Source organism: Phyllobates terribilis, unplaced genomic scaffold (genome assembly GCF_046119375.1).
Source record: "Phyllobates terribilis strain yellow unplaced genomic scaffold, ASM4611937v1 Scaffold_1__5_contigs__length_1240528914, whole genome shotgun sequence".
NCBI classification, from domain to species: Eukaryota; Metazoa; Chordata; class Amphibia; order Anura; family Dendrobatidae; genus Phyllobates; species Phyllobates terribilis.
The window spans coordinates 150335660-150361303 of NW_027362761.1; the positions used below are offsets into that span (position 1 = coordinate 150335660).

Consider the following 25644-nt stretch of genomic DNA (forward strand, 5'->3'; position numbering starts at 1 on the left):
GCCCAACCACGACCCATCTTCAATGAACTTACTGAGGAAAGGAGGTTGTTGGCCAAAATCTTGCAATATATGATTCCATCCACCTTTGCAGAAAAGCACCCCCTAAGTATGACGCTTCTCAACTATGCTTCACTGTTGAGACAGTGTTCTTGGAGTTGTACTCATCCTTCTTCTTCCTTCATACACGGCGAGTGGAGTTGATACCAAAAAGTTCTATTTTGGTCTCATCTGACCACATGACCTTCTCCCATGCCTCCTGTGGATCGTCCAGATGGTCACTGGTGACCTTCAAACTGGCCTGAACATGTGCTGATGTGATCAGGGGGACCTAGCGTGCCCTGCAGGATTTTAATCCATGCTGGCGTAGTGTGTTACTAAGAGTAACGTTTGAGACTGGTCACAGCTCTCTTCAGGTCATTGACCAGGTCCTCCGGTGTAGTTCTGGGCTGATTCATGACCTTTCTCAGAATCACCCTTACCTCACGAGGCGAAATCTTGCATGGAGCCCCAGACTGAGGAAGATTGACAGTTATATTGTGTTTCTTCCATATTCTAATAATTGTGCCAACAGTTTTTTCCTTCTCATCAAGCTGCTTACCTATTGTCCTGTAGTCCATCTCAGCCTTGTGCAGGTCTACAATTTTGTCCCTGGCGTCCTTAGACAGCTATTTGGTTTTGGCCATGGTGGATAAGTTGGGGTGTGATTGATTGAGTGTTTGGACAGGTGTCTTTTATACAGGTAATGACTTCAAACAGGTGCATTTAATATAGGTAATGAGTGCAGAGTAGAACGGCTTCTTAAAGAAAAACTAAAAGGTCTGTGAGAGTCAGAATTCTTGCTCGGTGGTAGGTGATCAAATACTTATTCCATGCAATAAAATGCTATTTAATTATGAAAAATCATACAATGTGATTTTCTGTTTTTTGTTTTTAGATTCTGTTTCTCACAGTTGAAGTGTATCTATCATACAAATTACATACCTCTCCATTCTTTGTAGGTGGAAAAACGTGCAAAATCTGCAGTGTATCAAATACTTACTGTCCCCACTGTACATAACTGACCATATAACATAAATAAAACCCCTCTTTTCTGGCACATATCTTCTTTCAGCAGTTAGTTTCTTTTTCTGGCAACATCTTTCTCCTCTCAGAGTACTTGTGGTTACAGTGGAGGAGGGGCACAATCACCACTTGGGCAGGCTACAGGGTCTAACCTTCAGTGCTGGATAATGTGAGCAAGGCAAACAAGCAAGGCTTTTCCACCAGAAAAGGAGATGAAGGAGGAAACACAAGAGAAACACGCAAGCTCACTGCCTGGTGAATTATGGAACACATACACAGAGCTGCATGCTGGACTGAACACATCCAGTTCAGTCACAGTGCCTGGGCGCAGACTGGCAGACTGCTGTTCATTTTCTTTGATGTACTGTATCATAGGAGAGTGACGTCAGTAGAGCAGAGGAGCCTGGGAATTCCCCTCCCTGGCCTGGAGGCGACTTCAGCTGACATCTGCTCAGTTAAATGAGAGGCTCGTGCCAAGAAAGGGAGTTTTTCTCCCACTTGGTATATGCCTTATTGATATTTTTTTGGTCAAATTCTATATGTTATTACATCTGCATTTAATTTATATAATAAAAATGTTAGTGGTAGGTCCTCTTTAAGCTAGTGAGATGACATCATAGCTCACAGTCCCACAATTGACATTGGAAGAAAAACCCCTGAACATTTGAACAAATATTCCAGACTGTAATATGTTATGCAATTGCAACCGTGAACAAGATGAGTTTAGTAGTTTGTGAATAATGCAATTCACTTCGAAAATGTGATTGAATTTACAAAGGGGAGAATGATATACCAGCAACAGTTACAGACTTAGTGTGATTTATTAGTGAAATGGTGTTGCAGGCATTTGTCCTGTAGCATTTGAATTACAATTTCACATATTTTTCTTAATTTTTCATACACTAGAGAGCAGTAGCAAGGCAGCGCAATATTTTTGTACAGGATAAAAAAATATAATCGGTTTCTGGCAGTGTACTTGCTTGTCACATTTGACAACTAAGTTTTTCCTTTTCTTGTGTAATCCTTCTTGTGAAGGGGAAATAGTTTTCTTTTTTTTTTACAAATATAAAAGAACATTCTCTAAAATCCAGACATTGAATTGTGACTGTCCACCTCACAAATTGTGCCTGTCACAAGCAATATTTTTTGGGCACATTCGACAAATTTTACATATGTACATGCCACAATAATACAGCACCCTGTTGCAGGTGCTGTATTTTTGGACTTGTTCCTACCTAGAATTTTTTTGTAATTTTGAGAAGGGGATGAATTTTCCTAAAAATGTAGACATTTTACTGTGCATATCTGCTTTTGAACAACTGTTTTACTAGTCCAATTTGACAACCATACAGGCCTAACCTATACTATGGCCTACTGCTACATTTTTCTCTCTGTATGTGTACTTACCTACTTGGCATTTCTGCTTACTTCCTTTTTTGGGGAGGATTGAATTACTGTGGTTGAAAAGGTTGTCAAAAGTTAATTATAGTGTTAAACAAAATGTATGGTAAAAGAAAAAAGTGGCAATGGCATTGGACAAGGTAACATAACATAGTAACATAGTTTTTAAGGTTGAAGGAAGACTAAGTCCATCTAGTTCAACCCATAGCCTAGCATCTTGATCCAGAGGAAGGCAAAAAAAAACCATGTGGCAAACACTAAGATCCACATTGGGGAAAAAAATTCCTTCCCGACTCCATACGACAATCAGACTAGTTCCCTGGATCAACACCCTATCAAGGAATCTACTATATATAACCTGTAATATTATACCTTTCAAGAAAAGCATCCATGCCCTTCTTAAATTTTAGTAGTGAATCACTCATTACAACATCATGGGGCAGAGAGTTCCTTAGTCTCACTGCTCTTACAGTAAAGAAGCCCCATCTGTGATTATGATTAAACCTTCTTTCCTCCAGATGTAGAAGATGCCCCCTTGTCCCCGTCTCAGGCCTCAGAGTAAAAAGATCAGTAGAAAGGTCTTTGTACTGTCCCCTTATATACTTGTACATAGTAATAAGTATATAAGGGGTCATTTTTCCAAACTAAATAACCCCAAGTGTAATAACCTGTCTTGGCATTGCAGTCCTCTAATAATCTTGGTCGCTCTTCTCTGCACCCTCTCTAGTTCAGCTATATCTTTCTTATACACCGGAGACCAGAACTGTACTCAGTATTCTAAGTGTGGTCGCACTAGTGACTTGTATAGAGGTATAATTATGTTCTCCTCATCAGCATCTATGCCTCTTTTAATGCATCGCATTATTCTATTTGCCTTTGCAGCAGCTGCCTGACACTGGCCACCAAACGTGATCAATACACCCAGGTCTTTTCAGTTACAGTTTTGCCCAGTGTTTTACAATTAAGCATATAATTATACATTTTATTTCCTCTGCCCAAGTGCAAGGTGGTCTAAAAGAAATACCATGTCTAAAATTATGGTACAGAGATAATTTTTTGACCATTTTTTAATAGAAAAAAACATGAAAAAGTCTGTTGTCGCATTATGTTATTAAATGGGATTTTTATTATTATTGGGTTAAAATTCACTTCTATTGTGAAGTCACTTTGACATTAACAAGACTGTGCTTGTATTAAAGCTACATAGTTACATAGTTTATAAGGCCGAAAAAAGACAAGCGTCCATCCAGTTCAGCCTATTTCTTGTTCACTGCAGCTATTCCGCAGCGTTGATCCAGGGGAAGGCAACAAAAAACCATGCTGTATAGGCCAATTTACATCATTGAGGAAAAATTCACTTCCCAACACCAATCTGGCAGTCAGATTTGTCACCATCCTTGGTATAAACAGGTCATGGGAGAGATCTCTGTATTGCCCCCTGATGTATTTATACATGTTTATGAGGTCTCCCCTAAGACTTCTCTTTTCCAACGTAAATAGGCCTAATTTTGACAACCTCTCTGGGTATTCTAGTCCCTCCATTCCCTTTATTACCTTAGTCGCCCTCCTTTGTACCCTCTCTAGCTCCAATATGTCTTTCCTGAGCACCGGAGCCCCGAACTGTGCACAATATTCTAAGTGCGGCCTTACCAGCGCTTTATACAGAGGAAGAACATATGCCCCTATTCCTCTTCTGATGCATGCCATGACCCTCTTTGCCTTCGCAGCTGCTGCCTGACACTGGGCACTTCAATTTAATTTGCTATTAACCAAGACGCCCAGGTCCTTCTCCATGTCAGATTTCCCCAACGGTTTCCCATTTAATATGTATGGGTGACTGCTGTTTTTCTTTCCCATGTGCATGACCTTACATTTATCGGCATTGAACCCCATTTGCCATTTTTTGGCCCAACTCCCCAATTTATCTAAATCCTCCTGTAGCTGTGCCCTATCCTCATCTGTATTAACTACTTTACAAAGTTTAGTATCATCTGCAAATATTGCTATTTTACTATGCAACCCTTCCACTAGATCATTAATAAATATATTAAATAATATAGGGCCCAAGACAGACCCTTGAGGCACCCCGCTAGTAACCCTGACACACCCTGAGCTTACTCCATTGATAACCACCCTCTGCTTTCTATCACTCAGCCAGCTATTTACCCACTTGCACACATTGTCCCCCAGACCAAGCATTCTCATTTTATAGACCAACCTTTTGTGTGGCACGGTATCAAACGCTTTGGAGAAGTCAAGGTATACAACATCCACTGACTCTCCCCGGTCCAGCTGTGAGCTCACCTCCTCGTAGAAGGCGATCAGGTTTGTTTGGCAGGAGCGATCCCTCATGAATCCATGTTGATAAGGAGTTAGACTGTTATTATCATTAAGATATTCTACAATAGCATCTCTAAGAAATCCTTCAAACAATTTAACCACAACAGACGTTAAGCTGACTGGTCTATAGTTCCCAGGGTCACTTTTAGACCCCTTTTTGAATATTGGTACCACATTTGCTTGGCGCCAGTCTAGTGGGACAGTCCCTGTCCATAACGAGAGCTTGAATATAAGATACAGCGGTCTGTCTATCACATTACTTAATTCTTTTAGTACCCGGGGGTGTATGTCATCTGGGCCTGGTGACTTGTCTATTTTGATATTATTTAGGCATTTCTGAACTTCCTCCTGTGTTAGGTGGGTGATATTTAGTGGAGGGTTTACTTTATCACTCTGCATTTCCTCCGATAAATTGTTTTCTTTTGTGAAAACAGTGGAGAAGAAGCTATTGAATAGGTTTGCTTTACCCTCATTGCCCTCTATGATTTTACCCAGGTTATTTTTCAATGGGTCAACTCCATCAGTTTTAATCCTTTTACTGTTTATATAGTCAAAGAACAGTTTGGGATTCGTTTTACTTTCCTTGGCAATTAGTCTCTCTGTCTCCTCTTTTGCTATTCTTATTTGTTTCTTACAGATTTTGTTTTTTTTCCTATAAGATATTAGCGCTTCCTCGCTGCCTTCTTGTTTAAGTTTACCGAAAGCCCTTTTTTTGTTTTTCATTGCCCTCTTGACTTCCTTATTTAGCCACATTGGCTTCCTCCTATTCCTAGCCCTTTTATTCCCATAAGGCAGGGTTCCCCAACTCCAGTCCTCAAGGCCCACCAACAGGTCATGTTTTCAGGATTTCCTTAGTATTACACAGGTGATAATTGCATCACCTGCACAGGCAATAATTCCATCACCTGTGCAATACTAAGGAAATCCTGAAAACATGACCTGTTGGTGGGCCTTGAGGACTGGAGTTGGGGAACCCTGCCATAAGGTATGTACCTTCTACAGTGACTATGTAGGACTGTTTTGAAAATTTCCCATTTTCTATCCGTGCTCCTATTACTAAAGATACTATCCCAGTCTATAAGGTGAAGGGCATCTCTTAGCTGATCAAACTTTGCCCTCCTGAAGTTCAGTGTTTTTGTGACTCCCTTGCTGGGCACCCTACTGAAGCACATGTGGAATTGTATAATGTTGTGGTCACTATTTCTCAGGTGCCCCCCGACCTGCACCCCAGTTATTCTGTCTGGCTTGTTAATATTAAGTCTAAAAGGGCCGTCCCTCTAGTTGGTTCCTGCACAAGTTGTGACAAATAATTGTCTTTGATAATTGACAGAAACCTGTTTCCTTTCTGAGATCTACAGCTTTCGGTTTCCCAGTCTATATCGGGGTAGTTGAAGTCCCCCATAATAATCACCTCGTTATTTTTTGCTACTTCGTCTATTTGTCTCATTAATAGACTTTCTGTGGCTTCTGCTATATTTGGTGGTTTATAACAGACTCCTATGATAATTTTATTATAGTTTTTTTCCCCAATGTATCTCCACCCATAAGGACTCGACCTCCTCATTTCCCTCCCATACATCCTCCCGTATTGTAGGCTTTAGACACGTCTTTACATATAGACAGACTCCACCCCCTTTCCGACTTCTTCGATCCCTTCTAAACAGACTGTAACCCTGTAAGTTAACTGCCCAGTCATAGCTTTCATCTAACCATGTCTCGGTTATTCCCACTATGTCATAGTTACCTGTAGATATTTCTGCTTCCAGTTCATCCATCTTGTTTGTCAGGCTCCTGGCATTTGCTAGCACGCAGTTTACACGATTTTGTTTTGTTCCAATCTTCTCCCTGTGGATTGTATTAGAAATTTTCTTACCGCCCTTCCAAGTATCTTGTCTTGGACCTTCTTTGTCGCACTTCATATCTTTCATTAGTATGTTCTCTGGTTGCATGTTCGTGTCCGGCATTTTTCTTCCCATCCCCTCTTCTTCTAGTTTAACGCCCTCCTGATGAGTGTTGCGAGTCTCCTGGCGAATGTGTGTTTCCCGGGTTTGTTGAGGTGTAGTCCGTCTCTGGCAAGGAGTCCGTCATAGAGGTAATTCACACCATGGTCCTGGAATCCAAATCCTTGTTGTCTGCACCATCGTCTCAGCCAGTTGTTCACATCAAGGATCATGTTCCATCTCCTGACGCCATGCCCGTCTACTGGAAGGAAAGAAGAAAAAACTACCTGCTCATCCAGTTCTTTTACTTTCTTCCCCAATGCTTCAAAGTCCTTGCAGATTGTCGGTAGGTCCTTCTTTGCAGTGTCATTGGTGCCAACATGTATCAGAAGAAATGGGTGAACATCCTTGGAACTGATGAGCTTCAGTATCCTATCGGTAACATCCTTGATCTTCGCCCCTGGGAGGCAGCATACTTCTCTTGCGGTTATGTCCGGTCTGCAGATAGCTGCTTCTGCTCCCCTCAGTAGTGAGTCTCCCACCACCACCACTCTTCTTCCCTTCTTGGCTGTCCTTTTTCTTGTCGCTTCTGGGTGTTTCTGGGTGCTCTTTTCTTTTTTGCTTGCTGGTAGTTCCTCATCCTTAGGTGTGCCATCTTCGTCCTCCACAAGTCCTTGGAATCTGTTTCTCAGTTGTGTGGTTGGTGGTGTCTCCATGGTCTTCTTGCTTCTTTTGGTCACTTGTCTCCACTTGTCTGCCTCTGGAGGTTCTCTGACGCTTCCTTCACTTTCCGTGACCAGTAGTGACGCTTCTGTTCTGTCCAGGAAGTCTTCATTTTCCTTGATGAGTTTTAATGTCGCAATTCTTTCTTCCAGTCCCCGCACCTTTTCTTCTAAAAGAGCCAGTAGTCTACACTTCTGGCAGGTGAAGTTGGTTTCAGTTTCTGGTCGATCTGTGAACTTGTAGCACATGTTGCAGCTCACCATGTAGATTGTCACATCTGCCATGCTGCTCCTTGTTCCTGCTGACTTGATGTCTGTCTTCTTTCTTGTGATACCCTAGGATAAGCAAATTCACGGTTTGGCGATGCTTTCCAAGCAGCTGGTCCCGGCTGTACCCAATGATCTTCTAGCTGAAAGAGACTCTTTGCTTTTCCCAGAAGGCACCTGGAATATGCAAATTATCCTCTTCAAGCTTCAATCCCTGGTTTGCCGATGCTATCCAAGCAGCTGGTCCCGGCTGTACCCAACGATCTTCTAGCTGAAGGAGACTCTTTGCTTTTCCCAGAAGGCACCTGGAATATGCAAATTGTCCTCTTCAAGCTTCAATCCCTGGTTTGGCGATGCTTTCCAAGCAGCTGGTCCCGGCTGTACCCAACGATCTTCTAGCTGAAGGAGACTCTTTGCTTTTCCCAGAAGGCACCTGGAATATGCAAATTGTTCTCTTCAAGCTTCAATCCCTGGTTTGGCGATGCTTTCCAAGCAGCTGGTCCAGGCTGTACCCAATGATCTTCTAGCTGAAGGAGACTCTTTGCTTTTCCGAGAAGGCACCTGGAATATGCAAATTGTCCTCTTCAAGCTTCAATCCCTGGTTTGGCGATGCTTTCCAAGCAGCTGGTCCTGGCTGTACCCAACGATCTTCTAGCTGAAGGAGACTCTTTGCTGTTCCCAGAAGGCACCTGGAATATGCAAATTGTTCTCTTCAAGCTTCAATCCCTGGTTTGGCGATGCTTTCCAAGCAGCTGGTCCAGGCTGTACCCAATGATCTTCTAGCTGAAGGAGACTCTTTGCTTTTCCCAGAAGGCACCTGGAATATGCAAATTGTCCTCTTCAAGCTTCAATCCCTGGTTTGGCGATGCTTTCCAAGCAGCTGGTCCAGGCTGTACCCAACGATCTTCTAGCTGAAGGAGACTCTTTGCTGTTCCCAGAAGGCACCTGGAATATGCAAATTGTTCTCTTCAAGCTTCAATCCCTGGTTTGGCGATGCTTTCCAAGCAGCTGGTCCAGGCTGTACCCAACGATCTTCTAGGTGAATGAGACTCTTTGCTTTTCCCGGAAGGCACCTGGAATATGCAAATTGTCCTCTTCAAGCTTCAATCCCTGGTTTGGCGATGCTTTCCAAGCAGCTGGTCCCGGCTGTACCCAACGATCTTCTAGCTGAAGGAGATTCTTTGCTTTTCCCGGAAGGCACCTGGAATATGCAAATTGTCTTCTTCAAGCTTTAATCCCTGGTTTGCCGATGCTTTCCAAGCAGCTGGTCCCGGCTGTACCCAACGATCTTCTAGCTGAAGGAGACTCTTTGCTTTTCCTGGAAGGCACCTGGAATATGCAAATTGTCCTCTTCAAGCTTCAATCCCTGGTTTGGCGATGCTTTCCAAGCAGCTGGTCCCGGCTGTACCCAACGATCTTCTAGCTGAAGGAGATTCTTTGCTTTTCCCGGAAGGCACCTGGAATATGCAAATTGTCTTCTTCAAACTTTAATCCCTGGTTTGCCGATGCTTTCCAAGCAGCTGGTCCCGGCTGTACCCAACGATCTTCTAGCTGAAGGAGACTCTTTGCTTTTCCCGGAAGGCACCTGGAATATGCAAATTGTCCTCTTCAAGCTTCAATCCCTGGTTTGGCGATGCTTTCCAAGCAGCTGGTCCCGGCTGTACCCAACGACCTTCTAGCTGAAGGAGACTCTTTGTTTTTCCCAGAAGGCACCTGGAATATGCAAATTGCCCTTTTCAAGCTTCAATTCCTGGTTTGGCGATGCATTCCAAGCAGCTGGTCCCAGCTGTACCCAACGATCTTCTAGCTGAAGGAGACTCTTTGCTTTTCCCAGAAGGCACCTGGAATATGCAAATTGCCCTCTTCAAGCTTCAATCCCTGGTTTGATGATGCTTTCCAAGCAGCTGGTCCAGGCTGTACCCAACGATCTTCTAGCTGAAGGAGACTCTTTGCTTTTCCCAGAAGGCACCTGGAATATGCAAATTGCCCTCTTCAAGCTTCAATCCCTGGTTTGCCGACGCTTTCCAAGCAGCTGGTCCCGGCTGTACCCAACGATCTTCTAGCTGAAGGAGACTCTTTGCTTTTCCCAGAAGGCACCTGGAATATGCAAATTGTCCTCTTCAAGCTTCAATCCCTGGTTTGGCGATGCTTTCCAAGCAGCTGGTCCCGGCTGTACCCAACGATCTTCTAGCTGAAGGAGACTCTTTGCTTTTCCCAGAAGGCACCTGGAATATGCAAATTGTTCTCTTCAAGCTTCAATCCCTGGTTTGGCGATGCTTTCCAAGCAGCTTGTCCAGGCTGTACCCAACGATCTTCTAGCTGAAGGAGACTCTTTGCTTTTCCCGGAAGGCACCTGGAATATGCAAATTGTCCTCTTCAAGCTTTAATCTGTGGTTTGGCGATGCTTTCCAATCAGCTGGTCCCGGCTGTACCCAACGATCTTCTAGCTGAAAGAGACTCTTTGCTTTTCCCGGAAGGCACCTGGAATATGCAAATTGTCCTCTTCAAGCTTCAATCCCTGGTTTGGCGATGCTTTCCAAGCAGCTGGTCCCGGCTGTACCCAACGACCTTCTAGCTGAAGGAGACTCTTTGTTTTTCCCAGAAGGCACCTGGAATATGCAAATTGCCCTTTTCAAGCTTCAATTCCTGGTTTGGCGATGCATTCCAAGCAGCTGGTCCCGGCTGTACCCAACGATCTTCTAGCTGAAGGAGACTCTTTGCTTTTCCCAGAAGGCACCTGGAATATGCAAATTGCCCTCTTCAAGCTTCAATCCCTGGTTTGATGATGCTTTCCAAGCAGCTGGTCCCGGCTGTACTTCAATCCCCAAGCGCTTGAGAGGTGTTGGATACAGTCCTAAGAGATATCAGAATGTCCTTGAGAGCGGTTGGATACAGTCCTAAGAGATATCAGAATGTTACACACATCTTTTCAGGGCAAGTGATAACTTTGTAATATTGCAATTCGCTGTGAATCGATGTGAAAATTAGTTGAACCTTGGTGAATTTGAACTTCAGAAGATTCAAAATCTCTAGTAATGGAACATCCATTTACAAAGACAGCCTGTAAAGGTATGATAATATCTTGCAACATAGGCTGAAATCTAGTTGCAATAATTTTGGATAAAATTTTAAAATCAATGTTGAAAAGCAAAATTGATCTGTATGACTCAGGAAGCAGAGTGTGTTTCCCTGACTTAGGTATCAAGGAAGCACAAGCTTTATTAAAATGACCTGGCATACTTTTAGTTTCTGAAATAATATTAAAAAGGCAAGAGGAGGAGTTGGGATTATAAAGGATGCAGCTTTTTGTAAAATTCTCCTAATAATCTACCTGATCCAGAGAACTTAAGATGTTGTAAAGTTTTACCATAATTTACCACTTCGGTTTAAATTGGGTTACTAAGATATTCTGTCTGATCCTTTGTCAGTCTATGAGAGTTGGTCTGCTTGAGAAAATCGACCCCTTTGTTAAATGAGTCAGATTGAGGACGAAGATGGTAAGAACATATTTTAGAGGAAATAGATTCTATTTTTACATGAGATTTGAAAGGCCTTTTAAGTGAGGTCAACAACCCTTCTGATCTATTTGTTCAATGGACGTATTTGTTATTTTGGTTTTTGCTTGAAGATAGAGATCTTTGACTTCTGAATATGAAGTTTCATAGCAATGATGAGAGAGGTTTTTTTCTAGTAAAGGTTGATTGATTTTGAGCACATGAGTTTTCTATATAAATATTATGGGGAAAGCAATTTTTATATAAAAATTAAAAAGCTATTGTGGTGGGGCCATCACCTTCTATCACAAGGGTAAATAGCAGTCAATCACACAATTGTATCCTGCATTTTTTTAGCATTTTTCCATATTCTCTGGTTTTTATTAGTCAATGACAAAGTCGGTGGAGATTGGAGGCTTTGATATTGTCCACAGCACAGAGATGAGGGATTTCTGCTCTTTTCCTAGTGCAGCACACATACAAGTGCAACAGCATGGAGAACTATATACATCAGCACTGAGTGGGGTGATTGTAAGTCCAGCAATGAAGTAAGATTAAATTACTTGCTAGAAAATTTAGTACAATCTGTGTTTCTATGTTAGTGTCTCTCCCTGCTTCTCCATACTTCTTCTCCCATCTCCATAGATTTTAGTAGGAGCTGTAAACTGATACTTCAGTGATCTGGCAGTCCATTTTGTTTTGCCCAAAATGGAGTTTAGCAACTATTCAGAGTGAATAATAAAAGGAAGCAGGATGGAGTAGAAAAAGTAGCCTTTAAGTGAAGACGAAAGCTAATTTCTATACTATATAGGATGTATTCCAAAGTTTCTTGTATTTTCTTGTACTATTAATGTCTGCATTGTTGAAATGACAGTGACCATTTAAGTATCAGTGTTCTAAATGAAATATTTTAGGACTTAGTACTTTGTGAAATCTCTAGAGCTCACGATAAAAGATTGAAATCGGGCTAAACTAAATTTGTGTCTCTGATGTTATAAAACCCATGTTGTATGGTAAATGCGAAGGCATCAAATATTCTATTAATATGAATGGTGTATCAGTTCATTCTTCTTGTTGGCTTTTACAATAATATATTACTGCTCGGGGGTTGAGTATCTAGGCTTTCTTTGTAAGGCAATTGTTTTTGCTGTTTTCTATACTTCCCATAGCTCCATTAATAGTAGTTCTCAAAGCAAACCGCATGCACGACTGAAATATAATATACCAGTACTACACTGTGAATGGTCACATGGGTTCCCTTGTTCTTTTGTGCAGTTTTATGCTTTGTTTTCTTTTACTTATTGTACTTGGGCTGCAATTTCCATAATAAAGAGCAGTAGATGAAAAGCAAGGCATGAGCATCCAAAATTAAAAAGGTTACATGAGCAAAGCGACAATTCTTTGTTAATAAATCCTACACACTGTTGAATATAAATGAATGTGCTTGACCTAGTACTGCATTAGTACAGTGGACAATTTTTGGAAAATATTATAGCTGCTATTATTTATAACAACTGTTTTATTATAGTTACTAAACGGAAGCTGCAAACATTTTTATTGTAGCATTTCAATATTTAAAGCTTTTTTATGTTTAAAGGGGTTGTTTTATCCTATTAAATGGGTAAAATTACAAAGTGTTTCTAAAAACAAGCAACTTTTAAATTTACTCATTAAAAATCCTCATCATTTTCAAGAACATAAGAACTTATAAGTTCTACAGTATACTGATCATTGCCAAAGTTTCCAAACACCTCAGAAATCGTTTGTTTCCTAAGCAAGGAGCATGTGTTTGCAAGCTGTTTGCAAGAGTTGCTTTGTAACTAACTGGTTTGCTGGAACAGGACGGCCTGAGTGCCCTTTTCGCCTCCAATGCTGCAGAAGCAAAGCTGCTATTACCAGGTGCATGGGGAAGTGCATAATTCGGATCAATGGCGTAACCATACTGCTGGTCCAAGCTGTCAGTTTTCAGGATCTTTCAAGAAATTGGGAGGAAGTAGAGAGGTGTGTTCCTGAAAAAAAAGGAACATGAGATAACCCCTTTAAGCATAAAAGTCATTGCTACATGTACCTGAGTTATCACATTTTGGTATTGTTTAATTATACTCAGAGGTATACACCAGAGGGGGTTTGGGGTTATAAAGGAAGCTCATATATCTTTGTGTCTGAGACTTAGCTCATCATTGAAATAACATGTTTTCCAACATTTATCACTAACTTCTCTAATTTTATGGCTTTATGAAAGGAACAGTGGGATTGCTAGTATTTCATCCAAAACCCAAACTCCTATCGTTATAAAAAATATATTCTAAATTAAATAAAGATTGAATGGAGAATCTGTATTAAAGGGTTGTCCGGTCCAAATCGATAAGTCTGCAGTCACTCTGTGTGACTACAGACTTATAAATCTCCACAGCGCAGGCACTGTGCACTACGGGGATTTGCCGGTTTCTGAGCCAAGACCAAAGGGTGTGTATGAGTTATACATACTCCAGGCCAGAACCCGTCTAGTGGGCACGGCCGACTAGAATGCGCTGCCTCACTCCATACAAATGTATGGAACGAGGCCGTGCCCACTGGACGGACTCGAGCCAAGAGTATGTATAACGCATTCATACCCTCTGATCCCGACTCAGAAACTGCCACACAGAGTGACTGCAGACTTATCTATTTGGACTGGACGACCCCTTTAATAAATAAAACAAATTGATAGTGATACACCAACTTTTTTTATAAATACAATATATTGGGTATATACTCTGCTGGCAGTATGTGTACTCTGAGCTGGCCATTTTTAGAGGGCTTTAATGCTCCTTGTGCACTGTATTATCTAGGTGGGAACTACAATATGTTCATTGCTATATTGTCATTTTTAATATGTAGCATATGATATCATGGTATACTTGCATAGGATAACAGCATTGCTGGAATTTGCTCAAAGAATAGATCATGCTAAACAGTACTATTATATTCTTAGTCAATTAAAATATAGACTTTATAATAGTTAGAAATATACTACAGTAGATGAGGATACAGTAGGTGGATCTCAAGCATTGACATTCTTGGCTAAAAGAACTGTCTTGTCTAATTATGTAAAAAAAAACTGATCTGATTTTATAATTTTTGATCCTGCTTTCTACACACTTTGTCTTTTCTTTTTTTTTTTTTTTTTTACCTTTAGACACATTTATAAAAATTATGCATCATTTCTAATGCCTATTGTGCCAATTGTGTCATTTTAATTTTTCAGCTTATCAAAAGCAGTTCAGCTGCATTTTCCGTTTTAGTCATATTTATGACATATTTATGACTTGCAACTTTTTAAAAAATGTCACACAAAAAGTTGCAAAAAGTGGCATAGCATTTCTAGACAGAAGTGTAATATTTTAAGAAGCACAACATTTATTAACCCCTTCACAAAATACCGTTGCGACCAAAAGATTTGCATTTTTTTTAAAAGTGTGATTACTTCTGTCAGGTTGTTGTGATGCCATTTCCCTGGTGATGAATTGAAAGTGCATGAAGTTGTCATCATACAAGACCTTAATTTTAACCTAAGTGGTTTTGAATATAGGTATGGTCATTTAATTAAAGAAAACTGACTGCCAAAAGTTTTCGCATACTATTTATTGATCACAATATAGAGAGTAATTAATTGCTTACAATGCCATAACTTAGTATTTTGTAACATAACCTCTTGCTTTAATTACTGCATCTCACCGATGGGGTATTGAAGCCACTAGGGTATTCAAGACATCTTGAGGGATCTTGCTCCATACCATTTGAAAATCTGCAAACAATTTATCTTTATTGCTATGGGTACGAGCCCCCAACTTGTCGCCTTAACTCATCCCAAAGGTGCTCTATAGGGTTTAAATCAAGTGATTGGCTTGGTCATTGCAACAGAAGAACATTTTTCTTTGCTAACTATTTTTTGGCTAAATCTAATATGTGCTTATGATCATTGTCTTGCTGGAATTTCCATCCCCTGCCTACTTTGGTTTTACCATGTGGCAGCATTACATTCTCCAATATATCCTTGTACATGGTAGCATTCATATTTCCATCAATTCTGTGCAGAGGGCCAATGGCAGATGCAGAAAAGCAGCCCCAAACCATGACATTGCCACCACCATGTTTCACTGTAGGTGTTGGTAACTTACATCATTACGTTTGAAAATTGGGCGGTATATATAGTGCTTGCCATCACTACCAAACAGAGTGAACTTGGATTCATCCGACCACAACACCTTAGACCAATCTGTTTCTTTCCATTGGCTGTGTTCTTTGGCAAACTCAAGTCGAACCTTCCGGTTCTTTGCATAGATGAAAGGCTTCTTGACTGGAACTCGTGCATTCAACCTTACTCTTAGCCATCACACCACAGTTTAGCGACTCACTTTGACCCCATATTCTTCATTTATTTGTGAAATCTGTACAGCACTTTTATGGACAACAGATACTGACTTTTTCTTAATAATGTGATCAACTCTGGAGGATGTTTTCCATCGTTGTCCACTTCTAGATTTGTCAGCTGTTCCATAACCTTCTTTTTCTTTCTTTAATATATGTGACATTTAACTGAGAACAGGTGACTTCCATAGCGACCTCTTTTTGGATTTTGCCTGACTTCACTTTCAGAATAATAAGCTTCTTGACATCTGGTAATAAATTTGGCTATGTCTTTGCCATGTTTTAACCTAAAAATCCACACATAAAAAAAAAAATAAAAAATTTAGGCACTATTCGACCACCCATGACAAAATATGCAAAACATGTGGCCCAGCAAATTTTGAAAACTAACACATAAAGGGATAAAACAATGTCAAGCACAAGTTTTGTCATTATAGCTGACAGCCATTTGCTTCCAGTTTACTAAAATCACCAGGAAAATGGCATCACAACAACCAGACAGAAGTAATCACACTTTAAAAAAAAAAGCAAAACTTTACGTCGCCGCTGTATGATATACATTATGTAATATGCTATGTCCCTGACTTTAGTGTGGGTTCACATGCCAAGCCCACAGCTTTCCCGGCAGATGATGACCAATTCAATCAGCCATTATGTGCCTTTAACAGCTGCCGAAGAAAAGGAGCTCTGCGCGCCGCTGTTAACATGTTAAATGCTACTGCCAATCTCTGACAGCTGAATAGAAAAGCAAAAATGCAATATGGTCTTATCCAAGTAAATAAAGTATAGAAGAAAAGCAATGGCTCTCACCTTATAGGGTTGTGTGAGGCACAACATCAAAATGCCAGTGTTCCAGATGCTGCAGCTATCAACAATTGCCAGAAAAACATTTCAGGAAAATGGAAGTTATTCTGCGCTTACTGGAGTAATGACAATACAATGGTGGATGTGAGATACAGGTTTTTTGTCAACGCATTTCAGAGTCACGCTAACTCCTTCTTCAGGACAACCATACATAAGAATGGGATACTACATACTTACATCGTTTAAATACAGAAAATTTTTAAAAATGGTCATGAAGTTAAGGGGGAGGGGTGTATACAGTCACATGTCAAAAAACAGAGTTGATGACAACACAAGGATATATACTGATATACATAGATTTATCTAATAAAGGGCAAATATACATACACTTGCGCTGAAAAATAAATAAATTTAATAAATGTGTCAGTGTGGAGAAATACAGAAAAAAATCAAATGCATTCATTTATACACATTTTTGTAAGACATATATTTTTAGTACTATATAATAATATCATGCATAACTACATTTGTCAAAACGCAGATTGTTTTCTATTTGCTTCCACGCTGATATTAGTGGTAAATTTTGATTGATGTGATATTTATTTATTTATGAAAAACCCTTTACAGCCTGTGGCATATTAGTACTCACCAGGCTGTAACGCCCTGTTCAGCGCGGGCTTCGGCGCTGAGCCCACACTGAACCGGGAACATGTCAGCTGATTGTTACAGCTGACATGTGCCCGCAACAGCCGCGGGTGGAATTGCGATCTACCCACGTCACTTACCCCACCGATGCGTGGGCATAACAACCCTGGGTCTCCAGTAGTTGTCATGAGCTGATCGCTATGATCGCCACCTAGTAGTCGGTGCTCATAGCACAGGACCATTTTTGCTACATAGAAGTGATCTGCTCATCATCTCTATGTAGTAGAGGCGATCAGACAAGTGCTTCTTCTAGTCTCCTATGGAGACTATAGAAGCAAGCAAAAAGTGAAAAAAAAATGTTTTTAAAAATATTAAAAAAATTAAAAAAATATAAAAGTTTAAATCACCCCCCTTTCGCCCCATTCAAAATAAAATAATTAAAAAAAACACACACACATATTTGGTATTGCCGCATTCAGAATTGCCCTATCTATCAATATAAAAAAAGAATTAATCCGATCGGTAAACGGCGTAACGAGAAAAAAATTCTAAACGCCAGAATTACGGTTTTGGGTCACCACAACATTGCAATAAAATGCAATAACGGGCGATCAAAACGTCGGATGTACCCCAAAATGGTATCAATAAAAACTTCAGCTCGGCGAGCAAAAAATAAGCCCTCACCCGGCCCCGGATCTCGAAAAATGGAGACGCTATGGGTCTCCATTTTTCATGTCATGTCGCGTTTGCAGAACCCCTGATGTGTGCCTAAACACTGGAAAGCCCCAACAAGTGACATCATTTTGGAAAGTACACCCCTCAAGGAATTTATCTAGAGGTGTGGTGCTTCACGAAATTTTAAAACATTGGACTGTAAAAATTAAAAATTTCCATTTTTCCCCAAATATGTTGTTTAGCCTCAATTTTTTCATTTTTACAAGGGTAACAGGAGAAAATGTATCACATCATTTGTTGAGTAATCTCTCCTGAGTACAGGGATACCACATATGTGGTCAGAAACTCTTGCTTGGGCACACGGCAGGGCTTGGAAGGGAAGGAGAGCTATTTCATTTTTGGAGAGCAAAATTGTCTGGGATAGATTTCAGACGTCAAGTCGCATTTGGAGAGCCACCGGGGTTCCAAAACAGCAGAATCCCCCACAAGTGACCACATTTTGGAAACTACACCTCACAAATAATTCCTCTAGGAGTGTTGTGAGTAATCTTAACCCACAGGTATTTCACTGAATTGTATAATATTAGGCTGCGAAAATGAAAACTTACTTTTTTTTATGAAAATGTTGTTTTAGCCCCAAATTTTTAATTTTTCAAAGGGCTAATAGGAGAAAATGGACCACAAAATTTGTTACACAATTTCTCCTGAGAATAGCAATACCTCATATCTGATCAAAAATTACTTTTTAGGGACAGTGCAAAACTCAGAAAGAAAGAAGTGCAATATCTGAGTTCAGATTTGCCTGGAATGGTTTGCCGGTGCCACGTCATATTGGCAGAGCCTCTGAGGTTTCTGGACAGGAGGACCCCCCATAAGTGACCTAATTTTACAAACTACACCTCTTTATGAAATCGTCCAGCAGTGCAGTGAGCATATTGACCCCACATGTGCTTCACAACATTTTATACCTTATGGCAGGGTAGAAGAAAAATAAAAAATTACATTTTTACCACTTAAACGTTGTTTTAGTTACAGATTTTACATTTTCACAAGGGTATTAGGTAAAAATTATCACATAATTTGTTGTACAATTTCTCCTGAACCAGGGCAATACCCCGTTTGTGGCTATACATACTGGTGGTGACACTGCGAGACTCGGAGGGAAGGAGCGCTATTGACATTGGGAGCGCAGATTATTTTGCAGGCTCCATTTGCAAAGACCCTAAGTGCTAGAACAGCAGAAACTTCCCTCAATTGACCCCAATTTGAACACGTCCTCCCGACGCCAAGGATCGCAGACCCTATGTCAATCAGGGTTCCCCCACAGTCTACAGCTCCTGCACCTCATCCTCCTCTGCCTCCTCCTCCTCTTCATTCTCCATCTCTGAAATGACCACATCAGTCACAAGCTGGAAGCACTGCAGCACTGCCTCGACCAAGTGGCAACAGGCTGTGTTGAAGCTAATATGCTTAGGTGACAAACCGCACAATGCTGAAGAGTTGTGGACAGCTCTGAAAGAGCAGGCAGATCTGTGGCTCACACTGCTGAACCTACAGCCAGGCATGGTCGTGTGTGACAATGGCCAGAACCTGGTGGTGGCTCTGAGGCGAGCTCAAACACGTACCATGCCTGGCCCATGTGCTTAATCTCGTGGTTCAGCGATTTCTCAAATTCTACCCGGAGCTCCCGGACCTGCTTGTCAAAGTACGACGCCTGTGTGCCGATTTTAGAAAGTTGGCTACAGCTTCCGCCGCCCTTGTCGTTCTTCAGCAGCGTTTGCAGCTTCTGGCTCACAGACTGGTGTGTGATGTCCCCACGCGTTGGAACTCTACACTGCAGACGTTGGGAATGATTTGTGAGTAGAAGAGGGCAGTTGTTGAGTACCAGCATCAACACAGCCATCTGAATTCAGTTCAGACTCCACACAAAGGAGTGAACATGGATCTCAGACATATGTACCATACTCCAAAATTTTGACGACTCCACCAATGTGATGAGCGGTGATGACAACATAATTAGCATCACCATCCCACTTCTCTGTCTTCTGAAACGCTCTCTGCTCACAATCAAAGAGGATGCATTGCAGGCGGAGCACGATGAGATGGAGCAAAGGGCCATACAGGGTGATTACACACAGCCCAGCCTCATCTCATCCCAAAGTGGATTGGGTGACAATGAGGAAGAAGAGGAGGAGGAGGAAGAACAGGAGCTAGTTTCATGCGCTATAGACGGTATTACCTGCACAACTGTCATACCGTCTGTTAAGCGTGGATGGCCTGAGGACAGAGAAGAGGAGGAGAGCATGGTTAGTCGTCCTCTTGGTGAGGACACGGAAGTCTTGATCTGTTAGCATTAGAGATGTGCGTTGTTCTACTCGAACTGTTCGCCAATCTCAAATTCGAGCTGTTTTGGGCGGTGTTCGAGCCGTTCGGCGAACACGAACGATTTGAGAAAAATTCGGCTGTTCGAGGTTATGTTCGATAACTGTTCGTGCACCAAAATCATAACTGGATTTTTTCTCAGTAATGATGAAAATTAATGTTAATACGCAGTTTGAGTGTACAGTGGGGTGGGGGGAGGGGCAGGGGATGGATCTCTGCAGGAATAATGAAGATTTCCATTTTTTTTTCTCTTTCCCGCATTTGCAGTGGGGAGGTGCAGTCTGTCAGCCTATCAGCAGCGCACAGACGGAGCGAACTGCTGTTTTTCACACAAGCAAGGGCATGTGTCATTGGCAGTGTATGTCACATGTCCTTGCCCTATAAGACCAAGCCATTTTCCCCGTCGCCACCATTTTCTCACTGCTGCAGCTGCGTGTTAGACGGCACCGCTGTTGCTGTGTGCGCTATACCTTGTTAATTTCAAGCCAATTTTCGCACAAATCTACAGATAGCTTGGGAGTAGGGAATAGTTGTGATTGCAGTCCTTTTAAGGACTAGGTTACAGCATTTCCTACGACTTTTATCAGGCAGGTCTGTGCTCTTAAATAGATAGATTGTGGGAGTAAAGACTAATTGTAATTGCAGTCCTTTTCAGGACTAGGTTACATCAGTTCCTATCAGTTTTTGCCAGGCAGGTCTGTGCCAGTGCTGTGCAAGTTTTTTTCACAGCATTTGGCTGAATCTAGCAAAGCTAATCCTTTTTGGCCTATTGCAGAGTGTGTTAGTCAGTGGAGTAGCCTATCTGTGTTGCAAGATATACCACCTGTGTATAGAATACCAATTTTTTTACTGCACCTAGTGAAGTAAAATCTTTTGGGCATAGCATCATTCTATTAGTCCATCTATACTGAACTCCATCAGGTTGCAAATTAAAAATAATTTTTATCTGCATCTACCTCTGAAAAAATATTTGGGCTTCTAGCTGTGTGTGGGACTTGTTCTATTAGTCCATCTATACTGACCTCCATCAGGTTGCAAACTGAATATAATTTTTTTCTGCATCTAGCTCTGAAAAAATATTTGGCCTTCTAGCAGTGTGTGGGACTTTCTCTATTAGTCCATCTATACTGACCACCATCAGGTTGCAAACTGAATATATTTTTTTTCTGCATCTACCTCTGAAAAAATATTGGGCTTCTAGCTGTGTGTGGGACTTGTTCTATTAATCCATCTATACAGACCTCCATCAGGTTGCAAACTGAATATAATTTTTTTCTGCATCTAGCTCTGAAAAAATAGTTGGCCTTCTAGCCGTGTGTGGGACTTTCTCTATTAGTCCATCTATACTGACCTCCATCAGGTTGCAAATTAAAAATAATTTTTATCTGCATCTAGCTCTGAAAAAATATTTGGCCTTCTAGAAGTGTGTGGGACTTTCTCTATTAGTCCATCTATACTGACCTCCATCAGGTTGCAAATTAAAAATAATTTTTATCTGCATCTACCTCTGAAAAAATATTTGGGCTTCTAGCTGTGTGTGGGACTTGTTCTATTAGTCCATCTATACTGACCTCCATCAGGTTGCAAACTGGATATAATTTTTTTCTGCTTCTAGCTCTGAAAAAATATTTGGCCTTCTAGTAGTGTGTGGGACTTTCTCTATTAGTCCATCTATACTGACCTCCATCAGGTTGCAAATTAAAAATAATTTTTATCTGCATCTACCTCAGAAAAAATATTTGGGCTTCTAGCTGTGTGTGGGACTTGTTCTATTAGTCCATCTATACTGACCTCCATCAGGTTGCAAACTGAATATAATTTTTTTCTGCATCTAGCTCTGAAAAAATATTTGGCCTTCTAGCAGTGTGTGGGACTTTCTCTATTAGTCCATCTATACTGACCTCCATCAGGTTGCAAATTAAAAATAATTTTTATCTGCATCTAGCTCTGAAAAAATATTTGGCCTTCTAGCAGTGTGTGGGACTTTCTCTATTAGTCCATCTATACTGACCTCCATCAGGTTGCAAATTAAAAATAATTTTTATCTGCATCTAGCTCTGAAAAAATATTTGGCCTTCTAGCAGTGTGTGGGACTTTCTCAATTAGTCCATCTATACTGACCTCCATCAGGTTGCAAATTAAAAATAATTTTTATCTGCATCTACCTCTGAAAAGATATTTGGGCTTCTAGCTGTGTGTGGAACTTGTTCTATTAGTCCATCTATACTGACCTCCATCAGGTTGCAAACTGAATATAATTTTTTTCTGCATCTAGCTCTGAAAAAATATTTGGCCTTCTAGCAGTGTGTGGGACTTTCTCTATTAGTCCATCTATACTGACCTCCATCAGGTTGCAAACTGAATATATTTTTTTCTGCATCTACCTCTGAAAAAATATTGGGCTTCTAGCAGTGTGTGGGACTTTCTCTATTAGTCCATCTATACTGACCTCCATCAGGTTGCAAATTAAAAATAATTTTTATCTGCATCTAGCTCTGAAAAAATATTTGGCCTTCTAGCAGTGTGTGGGACTTTCTCTATTAGTCCATCTATACTGACCTCCATCAGGTTGCAAATTAAAAATAATTTTTATCTGCATCTAGCTCTGAAAAAATATTTGGCCTTCTAGCAGTGTGTGGGACTTTCTCTATAAGTCCATCTATACTGACCTCCATCAGGTTGCAAATTAAAAATAATTTTTATCTGCATCTACCTCTGAAAAAATATTGGGCTTCTAGCTGTGTGTGGGACTTGTTCTATTAATCCATTTATACAGACCTCCATCAGGTTGCAAACTGAATATAATTTTTTTCTGCATCTACCTCTGAAAAAATATTTGGGCTTCTAGCTGTGTGTGGGACTTGTTCTATTAGTCCATCTATACTGACCTCCATCAGGTTGCAAACTGAATATAATTTTTTTCTGCATCTAGCTCTGAAAAAATATTTAGCCTTCTAGTAGTGTGTGGGACTTTCTCTATTAGTCCATCTATACTGACCTCAATCAGGTTGCAAATTAAAAATAATTTTTATCTGCATCTAGCTCTGAAAAAATATTTGGCCTTCTAGCAGTGTGTGGGACTTTCTCTATTAGTCCATCTATACTGACCTCCATCAGGTTGCAAACTGAATATATTTTTTTTCTGCATCTACCTCTGAAAAAATATTGGGTTTCTAGCTGTGTGTGGGACTTGTTCTATTAATCCATCTATACAGACCTCCATCAGGTTGCAAACTGAATATAATTTTTATCTGCATCTACCTCTGAAAAAATATTTGGGCTTCTAGCAGTGTGTGCGACTTTCTCTATTAGTCCATCTATACTGACCTCCATCAGGTTGCAAACTGAATATATTTTTTTTCTGCATCTACCTCTGAAAAAATATTGGGCTTCTAGCTGTGTGTGGGACTTGTTCTATTAATCCATCTATACAGACCTCCATCAGGTTGCAAACTGAATATATTTTTTTTCTGCATCTACCTCTGAAAAAATATTGGGCTTCCAGCTGTGTGTGGGACTTGTTCTATTAATCCATCTATACAGACATCCATCAGGTTGCAAACTGAATATAATTTTTTTCTGCATCTAGCTCTGAAAAAATAGTTGGCCTTCTAGCAGTGTGTGGGACTTTCTCTATTAGTCCATCTATACTGACCTCCATCAGGTTGCAAATTAAAAATAATTTTTATCTGCATCTAGCTCTGAAAAAATATTTGGGCTTCTAGCTGTGTGTGGGACTTGTTCTATTACTCCATCTATACTGACCTCCATCAGGTTGCAAACTGAATATAATTTTTTTCTGCATCTAGCTCTGAAAAAATATTTGGCCTTCTAGCAGTGTGTGGGAATTTCTCTATTAGTCCATCTATACTGACCTCCATCAGGTTGCAAATGAAAAATAATTTTTATCTGCATCTAGCTCTGAAAAAATATTTGGGCTTCTAGCAGTGTGTGGGACTTTCTCTATTAGTCCATCTATACTGACCTCCATCAGGTTGCAAATTAAAAATAATTTTTATCTGCATCTAGCTCTGAAAAAATATTTGGCCTTCTAGCAGTGTGTGGGACTTTCTCTATAAGTCCATCTATACTGACCTCCATCAGGTTGCAAATTAAAAATAATTTTTATCTGCATCTACCTCTGAAAAAATATTGGGCTTCTAGCTGTGTGTGGGACTTGTTCTATTAATCCATTTATACAGACCTCCATCAGGTTGCAAACTGAATATAATTTTTTTCTGCATCTACCTCTGAAAAAATATTTTGGCTTCTCCCTGTGTGTGGGACTTGTTCTATTAGTCCATCTATACTGACCTCCATCAGGTTGCAAACTGAATATAATTTTTTTCTGCATCTAGCTCTGAAAAAATATTTGGCCTTCTAGTAGTGTGTGGGACTTTCTCTATTAGTCCATCTATACTGACCTCCATCAGGTTGCAAATTAAAAATAATTTTTATCTGCATCTAGCTCTGAAAAAATATTTGGCCTTCTAGCAGTGTGTGGGACTTTCTCTATTAGTCCATCTATACTGACCTCCATCAGGTTGCAAACTGAATATATTTTTTTTCTGCATCTACCTGTGAAAAAATATTGGGCTTCTAGCTGTGTGTGGGACTTGTTCTATTAATCCATCTATACAGACCTCCATCAGGTTGCAAACTGAATATAATTTTTATCTGCATCTACCTCTGAAAAAATATTTGGGCTTCTAGCAGTGTGTGGGACTTTCTCTATTAGTCCATCTATACTGACCTCCATCAGGTTGCAAACTGAATATATTTTTTTTCTGCATCTACCTCTGAAAAAATATTGGGCTTCTAGCTGTGTGTGGGACTTGTTCTATTAATCCATCTATACAGACCTCCATCAGGTTGCAAACTGAATATATTTTTTTTCTGCATCTACCTCTGAAAAAATATTGGGCTTCTAGCTGTGTGTGGGACTTGTTCTATTAATCCATCTATACAGACATCCATCAGGTTGCAAACTGAATATAATTTTTTTCTGCATCTAGCTCTGAAAAAATATTTGGCCTTCTAGTAGTGTGTGGGACTTTATCTATTAGTCCATCTATACTGACCTCCATCAGGTTGCAAATTAAAAATAATTTTTATCTGCATCTAGCTCTGAAAAAATATTTGGCCTTCTAGCAGTGTGTGGGACTTTCTCTATTAGTCCATCTATACTGACCTCCATCAGGTTGCAAATTAAAAATAATTTTTATCTGCATCTACCTCTGAAAAAATATTTGGGCTTCTAGCTGTTTGTGGGACTTGTTCTATTAGTCCATCTATACTGACCTCCATCAGGTTGCAAACTGAATATAATTTTTTTCTGCATCTAGCTCTGAAAAAATATTTGGCCTTCTAGCAGTGTGTGGGACTTTCTCTATTAGTCCATCTATACTGACCTCCATCAGGTTGCAAATTAAAAATAATTTTTATCTGCATCTAGCTCTGAAAAAATATTTGGCCTTCTAGCAGTGTGTGGGACTTTCTCTA

General features: G+C 40.4%; 1 protein-coding gene across 2 annotated transcripts in view; it reads left to right on the top strand.

Annotated features, from left to right (window-relative positions):
* PTPRD (protein tyrosine phosphatase receptor type D) overlaps positions 1-25644 on the top strand; it is a 2806079-nt gene that overhangs the window by 948836 nt on the left and 1831599 nt on the right. The window lies entirely within an intron of this gene.